This window comes from Ictalurus punctatus, chromosome 2, assembly GCF_001660625.3.
Source record: "Ictalurus punctatus breed USDA103 chromosome 2, Coco_2.0, whole genome shotgun sequence".
Lineage (NCBI taxonomy): Eukaryota > Metazoa > Chordata > Actinopteri > Siluriformes > Ictaluridae > Ictalurus > Ictalurus punctatus.
Genome location: NC_030417.2, coordinates 18,229,540 through 18,242,442, shown reverse-complemented (window position 1 = coordinate 18,242,442; position 12,903 = coordinate 18,229,540). Strand labels below are relative to the sequence as shown.

The window sequence follows — 12,903 nt, the reverse complement described above, 5'->3', positions numbered from 1 at the left end:
GTGATCAATGTTTCTCTTCAGCTCATGCATATTAGCCCTGTTTCTCTCTCTGTTTTGCTTTAATGGATAGAAACATATCTTTCTTTCACTAATTGTTTATTTATTAACCTCTTTCCCCTGATATTCAAGCAGAAAAGGAAGGACTTAGTCGGAGCTCTCAGTGTGTGTGTGTGTGTGTGTGTGTAAGGAGAGAGATAGAGGTGGGGGTGGGCTAAGACATCACAGAGATAGTTCTGAACACGTTCTCCTACTGAGGCTTTGCGGCTAATCGCAGCGGAGCTTATTAGCGCCTGACATTTTTATCCATGAGCCGAGGGCTAACGGGCGCCGCCCGCCTCGGCCCTGGGGCACCTCGGGACTCACCTGAAATAAATCCGATACCTGAGCCGCAGCAATCGATTTCACGTCAACCGCAGAAGTTTTCAGGATGTGCCGGTGGGGTTTGGGGTTCGGGAGCGTGGAGAGTAAGATAGAGAGGACGAGGGAGGAAGAGAAATCTTTGAGAAGGAGTGAGAGAAATCTTAATTAGGTAAGTGCTGATGGTGATGTGAGGATTTCGAGACGGAGGATAGGGGGATCTGCTGAAGGGGAAAAAAAGAGATGGAGGGAAGGAGGGAATGGAGAGGAGCTGAGAGTTTAGTGCTTATACTACTGTACAGCACTGTTGAATTCTGTATTCTAATTGGTCAGCAAGGTGTCGATTAAATTTCTGGCGGTAGTTCTAATGTGTTATCGTTTCTATAGCAACAGCTTACACGGGGACTTGTATGGCAGATGGATATAAGCATATTTATAATAAAAACACATACACTGAAGTTTTCTGTGAGGACATTTTTGGAAGGAGTCTCCAGTGTCAGTGCTTAGTTGCAAAAAAATGAAATGCTGTGTTGTTGTTTGTTTTGTTTTGTTTTTTTTAAAGAGAGAAAGAGACTGGTGAGGAACAACCTAAGTGAGAACAGGAACTTGTTTCATAGATGTTCCACACCATTAAATGTAACCATAAACAGCTAAAATGTACTATTTGTCATATTGTGTTATTAATAGAACATTGCTAGTGTTCACATATTGGTGTGGTATTAGAGAAATAAAACACTAAAGGACATGCTGTTATTGGAAAAATAATACACTTCCTGGTTAATTATTTTCCTATAACAGCACAACAAAAGAGTGTTTTATTCTTAAGCTTTTAATTGGACAAGTTTTAATTCAATTCAATTTAATTCATATAAGCACAGGATACAGATTTGTATGAATTTATCCCTAATGAGCAAGCTGGTGGCGATGTTGACGAGGAAAAACTCCCTGAGATGTTATAAGGAACACATACACTAGCTAACACTAGCTAACTCTTGCTACATGGTGAAACTAGCTTAACTCCACAGATGATGCTAATTAAAGGAACGTGTTAGACTAAGCAGTTTGGTCTTACTTATGTAACTGTAAATCTTGTTTCCAACTGAAAAACAGGATGCTGACGATGAATAACTTGTGTGAAATCAATAGAAAGATGGAAAATTGGAGGAAACGAGGAAACCGGTCGCACATTGAGCTCCAAGCTGAGAGATTAGTGACTGACAGCTTGAGACGTCCGATGAAGACATAGAGGGGTGATGAAAGCTCCTTGGTTTCTTGAGTGTGTGTGAGTGCGTGTGAGGGGGTATGTGTTAAAAAAGTCCAGGGCGTGCTGAACTCAGACTCTGTGACCACCTGCAGCCCTAAATAGGCCAATTAGAGTAGTGGAGTATTTTCTTAGCAGGTAATGTCTACTAATGAGTTTAGCAGTGCAAAGCCTTCGAGAACACACACACACACACACACACACACACACACACACACACACACATAATCTGCGCATTCTACACATACACTCACACATTACTCCTTGCTCCATGTGTAGCCATCAGAAATGTATATAATTTAACCGAGAAAGAGAGATTAGATGTAAACACGCGGTCCAAATAACCAAATAGCCCTCTGTACTTGATCGGTTCCATGGACCCAGGCCAGGTCTCTGTCAGATTTATTTCTACTTAAAATCCTCATCATTTAAATGTTTTATTGTTTTATTTGTTAATTTAGCTGTTTGTTGTTTTTTTTAAATTACTTTTTGCTAGCGATTAGCGAGCATGAGTAATAATCAAAGTAATGGAATACTCGTTATACAGAGACCTAACTTTCTATTCTGTTTTTTCTCCTATTTTTCATTTTCTTCAAATTATTATTATTTTTTAAGTAAATATAAAACCCAGATATACAGATTATTTTTTTAAAAATGTGAATCCCCATTGTAGTCTCTTATCTTGGTGCTTGTTTTCTCCATAGTACAGGGAGTTTGTTGACTTGTAGTAATGGTGGTGAGCAATCCAAATGGAATCCAAATGGGTTCTTCTCAGGGGTTCTTCGGGGGTTCTTTGAGGGTGTATTGGATATTTAAGGGTTGTTAGCTTCAGTAGACAGTGTAGACGTGGTAGATATCTAAGAGCTGCTGCTGCAATCATAAAGACTGTCCTGTGCTCATCCCAGGACTTCACAAAGGGCTAATTTGCTATTCAGACGTCATATAAACAGGACTCAAGTCTCTGACTTAGCACTATTTGCTTTCATAGCATTCAGTTGTAGAAAAGTGATGATTTATAATCACCCAGAAGAGGTTCCCTTTTGAGTTCAGTTCCTCTCAAGGTCATCTCATGGAGTTACTCCTCACCACTGTCACATCTGGATTATTCAATAGCTATCTAAATCTATATCTGGATTCCAGTGAAGCTGCTTTGTGACAGTGTCTAGACAAATAAAATGTTATTAAATAGGAAAACACTCAGGTGTATGGCTCTACTCAGGAACTTGAAGGGTTCTTCCAAAGGGATGACCAAAGAACTCTTGAGGAATCAGAATATTCTGAGTATATGTATTCTATAGTCAACCTAACCACCTGAGCCGAAATAGGACACACCAAAAGTGATCGATTAAATTAAATTGTACACCTCCAGAGTTCATAGCTTTGTATTAAACATGTTTTGATGTCTCAACATTGTCCAGAAATATCGATGAATTATTTTTTAATGTTGAGATGTATTCCTAATACATCACTGGCCATACAGCATCTTATGTCAGTATAAACCATACTGATGGAAATGGAGTCTCGAAAACCCTTTCCCATAGTTGCAGATCCCTCTTGATAGCAGGTGTGTATAAACAGGTGGGAATGGAAATGAAGCGACGGAGGAAACAGCACAGGCGCTCATTAGACAAATTGAGCTGAGCAAATACCAGCATTGGGTTTACAGCAAGAGGATTGCTGCACTTTTGTAGTCACATACTAATTTCAACCACAATTATTTCTCTCAATCACAATTTCACATAAATCCCAGCCTTCACATCATGAAAAGACTTGACGCGGTCCAAAAAACCCACTCTGAAACCTCTGGGAATTTCTCGAACATTGGGCACAATTAGCTCAGCGCTAAAAATTAATTAATGAATTAATTTTTAAAAAGCCATACACGGGGTGGGGGCAACCCGTGCACACCTCTGATCTCTTCTCGGGGAAATGATGTCATATTCCGGCATGCTGTTTGAAGAGGTGTGTATTTATGAGGGGTCAAACGCTGTAATGGAGGCAGTGGTCCAGCAACAAATTTAATACTGTGTCTCAACACAGAACGGTGTTTAAAGCTACTAATTTATGTGCATGTGGCCCAGGTTTGTGAGCGGAAACGTAAAAGAGGAAAAATATGTAAAGATTTATAGCTGAGTAAAGTTATAATAACTTAATTCAAGCGGTGGAGGTTTAAAAGGACCGGAATGGATTTCGTCCTGGTGTTTGAAATGAAAGAACATGTCCAGTGAATTAGGAAGGAAAAATGGAGGATTGTGCTGTGTGGAATAAAACAGGTTAGCAATTATAGCCTGCTTAATACAAGCAAACAATCAGGAAGACCAGTTTATTCGACCAGTTTCATGGCGGTGAAAGGACTGGATCAACTGGACCAGCTTCAAAAGGCAAGGGTCCTTGCAAAATGTACACCACAAATCAGGAAATCCAGTTTATACTTCTAGTACCACCAACATGGCAATGAACGGACTGGATCAACTGGACCAGCTTGGAAATGTACACCACAAATCCATAAACGGTACCCCTAAAATACTTTAGTAGCGGTAATTCAAAAACTCTTCAGCTGGAATACTTTTAAAGGTTCCCTCGGAAGGACAACCATAGAAGCTCTGTAAGAGTTATTTAAGGTTGAAATACATAATTAAGGGCTCTTAAAAGGATTCTTCAAACCCATTCCGATCATGAAACCCTGTCTTTTGCAGGGTTTCATGTTGATGCACAACTTTTAAGGGTCTCCCCCCAGAGGGACAATCCAAGAAGCTGTAAGCATTCTTCAAGGGTCCTTTAAAGGTTAAGTGGATCTTCAGAGAAGACTCTCTGCAATAGAAACTCTCTATGTTAGGGTTCAACATAGAACCTGTAAGACTTCCCCAGATGGACAATCAAAGAATCCTTAAGGGTTTTTCAAGGGTTCATTAGATAAAAATCTATTCTTATCTTTCAGAAATTACTCTTCAAAACCATTTGGATGGGAAAACGCTCTGTTATCAGGTTCTATGTAGAGCATATAAGGGTTCCACCCAGAGGGACAATCACAGCATTCTTCAAGGGCCCTTTAAAGGTGAAGTGGATAATTAAGGGTTCTTATCTTCCAGAAAGGTTTCTACAGAGGAGCTTCTCTGGAATGCAAACACTCTATGTTTGGGTTCAACATAGAACCTTTAAGACTTCCTCAGAAGGACAACCAAAGAACCCTTAAGGGTTATTCAAGGGTTCAATGGGAAAAGACCTGTTCTTACCTTACAAAAATGATTCTTCAAACTCCTGATTGGAAAACCCTCTGTTGTCAGGTTCTATGTTGAGCGCATAAGGGTACCCCCTTCTTCTCCAAAATGGAATCATGCTGCTGTATGGTTTAACATAACATAGAAATTTTAATGCTTCCTCAGAAAGACAACCAAAGAACCCTAAAGGGCTATTCAATGGTTCATTGGATAAATGCGGGTCCTTTCTGTACCTTCTACTTCAAAACCTTTCTGATTGGAAAACATTCTGTTGTAGGGTTCTATGCAGAATACTTAAGGGTACCCCCAGAAGGACAAACAAAGAATCTCTGCAAAGCCTTTTGGGTAAATAGTTCTCCTGAAGGCCACAGTGATGTTGACGTAATCCGTCATAGCTCTAAGAACTTATCTACCAAACATCACTTGAGTATCCTAAGATGGCAACAAGGAAAATGTCAATAGCATCTTCTTAAAATGTTATTAAGGCTGTTATGTTTCTATCCAGAGTTAACCGTGGTCCACCGACAGGACTGGAGGAGGAATTACACATTTACGAACATGGCGGGCACTCGTAAATCAGCACACACACCCAACTCTGCCCAGTGGTGGCTGTCAGGCGCTGATTTACTGCGATTCACCGCTAAAACATCCATACATGAGGGTACGGAGCGAGCGCCAAAGAATTTATGAAAGGAAATAGCTCTACATTTACTCGTGTGTTTTATGGTATTTTCCAGGGAAAGTGTCACGTTCCATTCGCTCGCTGGGAATCGAGCTGGTAGGAAACCGATGACAACATCTGGATGTGATTTTCGGGGTGAAATATGAAATGCAAAGCGTTGCAGAAGCACACAGGATGATGGATTGTGATTACGGGTTTGAGTGGCAACAATATTTGTGGTTACTTTTGGTCAGAGCGGTTTCTGATGAGTATGAAATAAAGATCGCTACATGTCAGGATAGCATGATAAAATGTTATATTAAAACATATAATCAGGGATTAAACAGGGAACAAATATTCACTTTCAATTTCATGTTTTCAAAGATAACGATATTAAATCCAGTCTAATTAGTAATACATACATTGAGCATACTAATAACTAACAGTTATCATTAAGAGCTTAGTTAGTCAATAACTATTTACTAATTACTGACTATTACAAATCCAATGAACTAATAAGGAGGTTTGTTTATATAAAGCGAAGTAATGATCGGTTATTAAGCTAATGAACTAAGCATCAATATGATAGTGTTTAAAACATATTTAGCTATTTATGTTAATAATAATAATAATAATAATAATAATAATAACAATAATAATAATAATAATAATAATTACAATTTTTTTAGATTTAACTATATTTACATTTATGTACTTATCTATGTAATCATATACTTATATATACTTATATATATATATGTATGTATGTGTATATATATATATATATATATATATATATATATATATATATATATATATATAAAACATTTTTTAAATAATACATAGAGGATTTTTTTAAAATGTAACACATTCATTTATATTTTTATGCATGCATAATATACGCTATATACATTTTTAAACATTTTCCATGATTTTCTTTCCTTCTGGTAAATTAAAATTTTCACTAATCATAATTAAATACTGCAATAAAATTCATATTCCTTAGATATTGTAGATGAGTTGCATTCTCTTTTTTTCCTTCTTAATATCCATCCATCCATCCATATTCTACCGCTTACTCCTTTGCAGGGTCATGGGGAACCTGGAGCCTATCCCAGGCAGCATCGGGCACAAGGCAGGGTACAGCCTGGACAGGGTGCCAGTCCATCACAGGGCACAATCACATACACACTCACACACCCATTCATACACTACTATTCCAATCAGCCTACCATGCATGTCTTTGGACTGGGGGTGGAAACCGGAGTACCCGGAGGAAACCCCCGCAGCACGGGGAGAACATGCAAACTCCGCACACACAGGGCCGCAGTGGGACTCGAACCCTGGACCCTGGAGGTGTGAGGCTAACCACTAAACCACCGTGCGCCCCCTTCTTAATATTTGACAGATTTTTTTGCGGACACATCGTCAGTGGCACACACTAATGCTTCCCAAAATGGTGATTTGAAGGGAAAGGAAGTGACAAAACAAAACAAAGAACCATTTACATATCGCATGTTGTGTTAAAGAAGAGTCCTGGAGTCTCAGAAGTACCAACGATACACCTCAGGAAACTCTGAAACTCATCTAGCTTCGTGAAGTTCCCTAACCCCCCCCAACCAACGGCAGTCCAAGTGTGGTGTCTAAAATTATATATGTCATTTCTCATTTTCAGACTGGAATTAATTCATTGTGATAGAGTTATACTTTTATGAAATAAAATATGCTAAAATATTTAGCATATTGAGCTGATAAAATGATGCTACATGACCAGTTAAGGCGATTCTGCAGTCTCCAAGACCCCATGCAGTCACTATATATTTCTTCTCCTACATTTTCACAAACATTTTTTTATTTTTCAGAAATGCAAAGGACAGTAATGTAAATATTCCCTGCTGGAGTCTTTTGAAGCAGAGGAGGAAAAAAAAAGATGTGATCAGGGATGCAAGAAAGAAAAATGGCGGCTTCACAATGAAAGGATGCAATTAGCGACGTTAAACGAGCGTGGGTCCGATGAGTAAATAAACAGCTCGAGTGACAATGGGCATTTATCTGCCGTTTCTCTGTTTTAACTCTTCTACATGCTGCCTGCCTTTATGTAGGGCTCGGAGCCGAGGCAGTGGGGAAAAAGGAGAAGGAGAAGGTGAGAGAGAGACAGACAGACAGAGAAATGGATGGAGGAAGAGAGACGGAGGTGTGAATCTCGTTTCAGCAGCATCTTCATACACTGTCACTAAACTCCAGTGGTAATTAATTAACTTATCCGCAGCAGACAAGTGTTACAGCGACGAGGGAAAAAATAATTACCATGAAATCGCTGCTTTACTTTCACATGACACGGTGATCCACCCACACACACACACACACACACACACACACACACACACACACACACACACCCTTTTATGTGAGATGCATATGGTGGTCGACTCTACAGTTCAGAAAACACAAATCAGCTACATCAAACAAATTAAAGCCACGCCTCATTCATTATGACTGACAAGTACATAGGCCACACCACCTTCACTGCAACTGATAAGCACACAGGCCACACCTTCTACCATGTGTCCTACAGACACCATGTTCTTGCCACCTTCATTATAACTGGCAAGCACATAGGCCACTCCTCCTTCACTGAGACTAACAAGCACTTAGGCCACGCCTTCTTCACTGAGACTGAGAAGCACACCTGCCACGCCTCATTCATTATGTCTTACAGGTACATAGGCCACACATCCTTCACTGCAATTGATAAGCACACAGGCCACGCCTCCTTCGCTGAGACTGACAAGCACACAGGCCACGCCTCCTTCACTATCTCTGACAAGAACACAAGCCACACCTCCTTCACTAAGTCTTATAGGTACGTAGTCCATGCCTCCTTCACTATGACTGATATGTGTGTGATGAAATTGTGTGTGTGTGTGTGTGTGTGTGTGTGTGTGTGTGTGTGTGTGTGTGTGTGTGTGTGTGTAAAGGTTACAGCGCAAGTCCTCAGTTATCTCAGTGTTGTGTGGAACAGCGCTGTGTGTGTTGCTAAATGTCAGTTTGCCCATATGGCCCCTTGGCTGACAGATGCCACTTCCCCTGGCCCAGCCATTTACTTACACACACACACACACACACACACACAGATGCACCCTAACCACATAAGTACAGGTTATTGGACACCTGCTCAGCAAGAGAAAAGTGGTGAGGTGGTGAGAGGCTCTCTCCCTCTCTCACTATCTCTCTCTCTCTCTCTATCTCTCTCTCTCTCTCTCTCTCTCTCTCTCTCTCTCTCTCTCTCTCTCTCTCTCTCACTCTTTCTTTCTTACTTTTTCGAAAGGCACCAATGTTTTGAAATAATTTTTTTTTTCAAGTTCGCTTGCTTTCTCAATCACATTACCAAGAAAGCTTTCCAGAATGTGATGTTTCAGAAAGTCTGGTCTGTGGTGTCTTTCTCATCACTAGGTTTGTGTGTGTGTGTGTGTGTGTGTGTGTGTGTGTGTGTGTGTGTGTGTGTGTGTGTGTGTGTGTGTGTGTGTTTCACAGTATGCGTATCCTGGGCCGAACAGCACTAACGTTCTCAAAGCAGGATATCACGTTTGTCTTTACATGGCTAACGGATCGGGCCATGACCTTCGGCTGCCACCTGGAACAACAAAACACACACACACACACGCTTGGCAAAGAGAGAGCAGAGTGTGTTTAAAGCAATGGGTTGTGTGACCAGTGCCAGCATACTTCAGCAGCCTGAGATTTAAACACCTGAGACAAAGTAGTATGGAAGCAGGAGGCTTGGACACACACACACACACACACACACACACACACACACACACACACACACACACACACACACACACACACACAGATCCATAGGGCAGCTGGGGGTTGTTTAGGATAGTAGAAATGAGACACACACACACACACACACACACACACACACACACACACACACACAGAGTCTTGTTCAGTAGTAGTGACAGAGCAGTGTCAGCTCTTTTCAGATTCATGCTCATGTTCAGAGCTATATGACCCTGGGGTCCACACAGTGGTCACACACACACACACACACACACACACACACACACACACACACACACACACACACACACACACACACACACACACAGAGACATAAGGCACAGACTATGTAAACCTGAGGTAAATCTATTTTTACTCCTTTTTTTCTTGTTACACTTACCGAGTATTTAGCACATTTTTATGTCACTCGGATGATTACTTTAACACAAAGCTAATGCTAAACTTAAGTGTCATGTGTTTAGTGTCTTTACAAAAATGATTTCATATCTTCACATAAACAGAATGAGATGTTTAGAATTTCCTTTCTTGTAACTTTGAGTTCAAGCGCTGTTGTCTTTTCTCAATATAGCAAAATCCAGTGAAGTTAACGGTTACTGCTAAGAGGATTTTTTTGGTCATTTTATACAGTGTAGAATCTGTCATCACATCTGAGGAAAATGTTGACATTGTCGCTAATTTCGCCTCATTTCTACCATCACTTTGCCTTTCCTTTGTCCTTAACAAAAGATTTCACAGCAAATAATAATGAGTTAAATGCTTTACCTCAGTCATTAGCTAGGTTCTTTTTGGTAAACATGTTTTCTGGTCGCCTAGCAACAGTTTTCCATTTAAGGCAAGACTCTACATGTGAATTTTATAGAGATCACAATCAGTTTTTACTTGATTGTCAAATGCTGATATGTTTTTATTTGTTTATATAAATGAGGCATCTTCTAAATAAATGTAATTTTTGTACATTATAAAATAAATAAAAAACACATCTTTGGGATGGTGATATATATATACTTTACAGTGAAAATACTCAGAAACAAAATAGCTGGGAAATCATTCCTTTATTATTTAATTATGAAAAGACCATGGGGTGTTCTGATTTATTTTATGTCATTTTTAAGTATAGAATCTATCATTTTATACTTCATTTAAAAAAAATAAAAAATCTATCTGTAATATGCTTCTAATTAAAGATAGGAATAAACATGAACATGGAAAAACTCTTAAATGAAGTCATAAACAAATCCTTTTGGTTCTGAACAAAGAAAACGGCACAATGAACAATGTATACAATAATGTATATATAATTTATAAATGTATTATTAAATGTTACGCATGTATTTAGAGACCATATGACCTTCACAGAAAGTGTTACAAAAATAAATAAATAAAAATAAAGAGACGTCTCATGATGCATTGCTCAGCTCAGTTCCTTTAGTATTATATAATGATATAATTTGTTATGAACACTTTTTTACTGTATATTGCAACAGGTAAACAATTCATAATGCATAATTAAGACAGTTATAATGGGTAATACATTTTTAGAAATAAATATAACAACTTAAATATGAAGATACGTTATGAATGCATTATAACATGATATGAACAGGTTCGTAGTTCATTATAATTATGACCTTTATAGAACCATGAGGTGTTATGAACACTACTTATAATGCATATTAACAATTCTTAATGCATAATAAAGATGGCTACAAAGTGTAACATGTATTCATAAATCATTATAACGATGTGTATAATGCCTTATTAATGAATTATAACATGACGTGTGTGTGCATAGTTCATTGTAAATATGAGCTTCGTAGACATCCTTATCACCTTAATTAACGCTTTACGTGTGTTCCTTAAAATGAAATGTTTGAATTACTGACTAATCAATAATTATAATATTAGTAATATTATAAGTATAATAATGATTTTTTAAAAATTATTCAGACTTTTAAGACCTTGCTGTAGAGAGTATGCGTACAGCAGCTATGAGAGGTGTGTACTGCTGAGGGGTGTGTGTGTGTGTGTGTGTGTGTGTGTGTGTGCGCGTGTGTGTGTTTAAACTTTCCTGGCATTTTATCTACATCAGATGGCCTTGTTCAGCTCTATAGCCTCTATTTGGCTCTGTATCATCAAATGGAAATGCGATTTGCAAAACGAGCGTAAACTCTGAGCTCCAAGCTAAAGCAGCGGATAACATCCCCATGCTGCTAAATCCCTCACCGCGACTGGAAACTGCTTACCTTGAGCCAAGTGCATCATGGGTGAGCGGAGAAGGAGAGGTTTAGAAATACCCGATGAGCCCTTTGTACAGTGGAGAAGTGTGTGTGTGTGTGTGTGTGTGTGTGTGTGTGTGTGTGTGTGTGATGGCGTGAACGCAGGCCCTCACTCAGGAGGGAAAACCGATAGGGAAAGTTACACAGCTGGTTTTGTGGTGTGAACTGACCGAGGTCAGTGCAGTAAAATCCCCCCTACACACACACACACACACACACACACACACACACACAGGTCCGAATGTCGTGACAGAAAAGTCACAACTGCATTACAGAAACTGCCACGTTACAATAATAAAAAAAAGCATTATAGTACCCAATATATTTAGGTTGTTTTTGTATACATTCACCTTCTCATCAAGTTCCTATAAACTCTGCTTAATTCCGAAATTAGATTGTTGAACATTATTTTACATTTTAGACATTTATGTATTTATTAATTTCCTCCAATGTCTGCAAAAGTGTTTTAAGAAGGTGAGACACGAGAAAACTAATAAATACATTGTCTTACTTTATTCTTTGATTATTTTAATTTTAAAAATATTTGGGTGAATCTAAAAATTGTAGACATGGCAATAAATGTAGAATACATAGGAAACAGGAAAACACAGTTTGGACTTCGCAAAGAGACAAAGAAAGAGCAGGATATAAATAACTAATCAAGGGCTAACCACAAAACAGGTGAACACAATAGAGCAACAAAGCAATGACAAGACTACAACAGACACAGTGGTGCATGGCAAAATAAACAAAAACACAACCAGGAACTTTTAATGAAACAATTAAATCAATTAACTAAAAATGTCAATATTAAATGTTTATTTATTTATTAACATTGTTACCTTTCTGTAAAGTAAGTTGTTACTAACTCCTAGCGGTGTATGATATCACTACTGTGATATACTGTGATAAGGAAATTACTTACAATCACTTATACTTAAAATTCTAAAGTTACTTAGCATTTTATATCCATTCAAACGTACAGAAAAACAAAGTTGTTATGAGATTCTTTTTTAAGAAGTGGGATTAATAATTATTGAAAATTTGTAAATGAGAGAAAATGAGATTTTAGGATTTTGTAAAGTAAGAGAGAACTTCTTAAATTTATTATTATTATTGTTGTTGTTGTTGTTGTTGGTGGTGGTGGTGGTGGTGGTGTTGTTGCTGTTATTATTGTTGTTATACTATTGTGAAGTTGTTAACAGATTCCCCATGATGCACTGAAAATCATTATATGAAATTTTATTACACTAAAAGCAATTAAAAATGAAACGTAATATGTACTATTTGATGCATATATCTCAAATAATGTCATTTCAA

General features: G+C 38.3%; 2 long non-coding RNA genes across 2 annotated transcripts; both read left to right on the top strand.

The window, feature by feature from the left end:
- The first annotated feature begins 219 nt into the window (after positions 1-219).
- On the top strand, positions 220-6,098 carry LOC128634913 (uncharacterized). The gene is made up of 3 exons (XR_008397829.1): positions 220-529; positions 5,342-5,497; positions 5,574-6,098. It is a non-coding gene; the product is annotated as an uncharacterized LOC128634913 (long non-coding RNA).
- A 304-nt stretch (positions 6,099-6,402) lies between these two features.
- On the top strand, positions 6,403-11,623 carry LOC128635600 (uncharacterized). The gene is made up of 3 exons (XR_008398548.1): positions 6,403-7,743; positions 8,217-8,360; positions 9,032-11,623. It is a non-coding gene; the product is annotated as an uncharacterized LOC128635600 (long non-coding RNA).
- Positions 11,624-12,903: the final 1,280 nt, after the last annotated feature.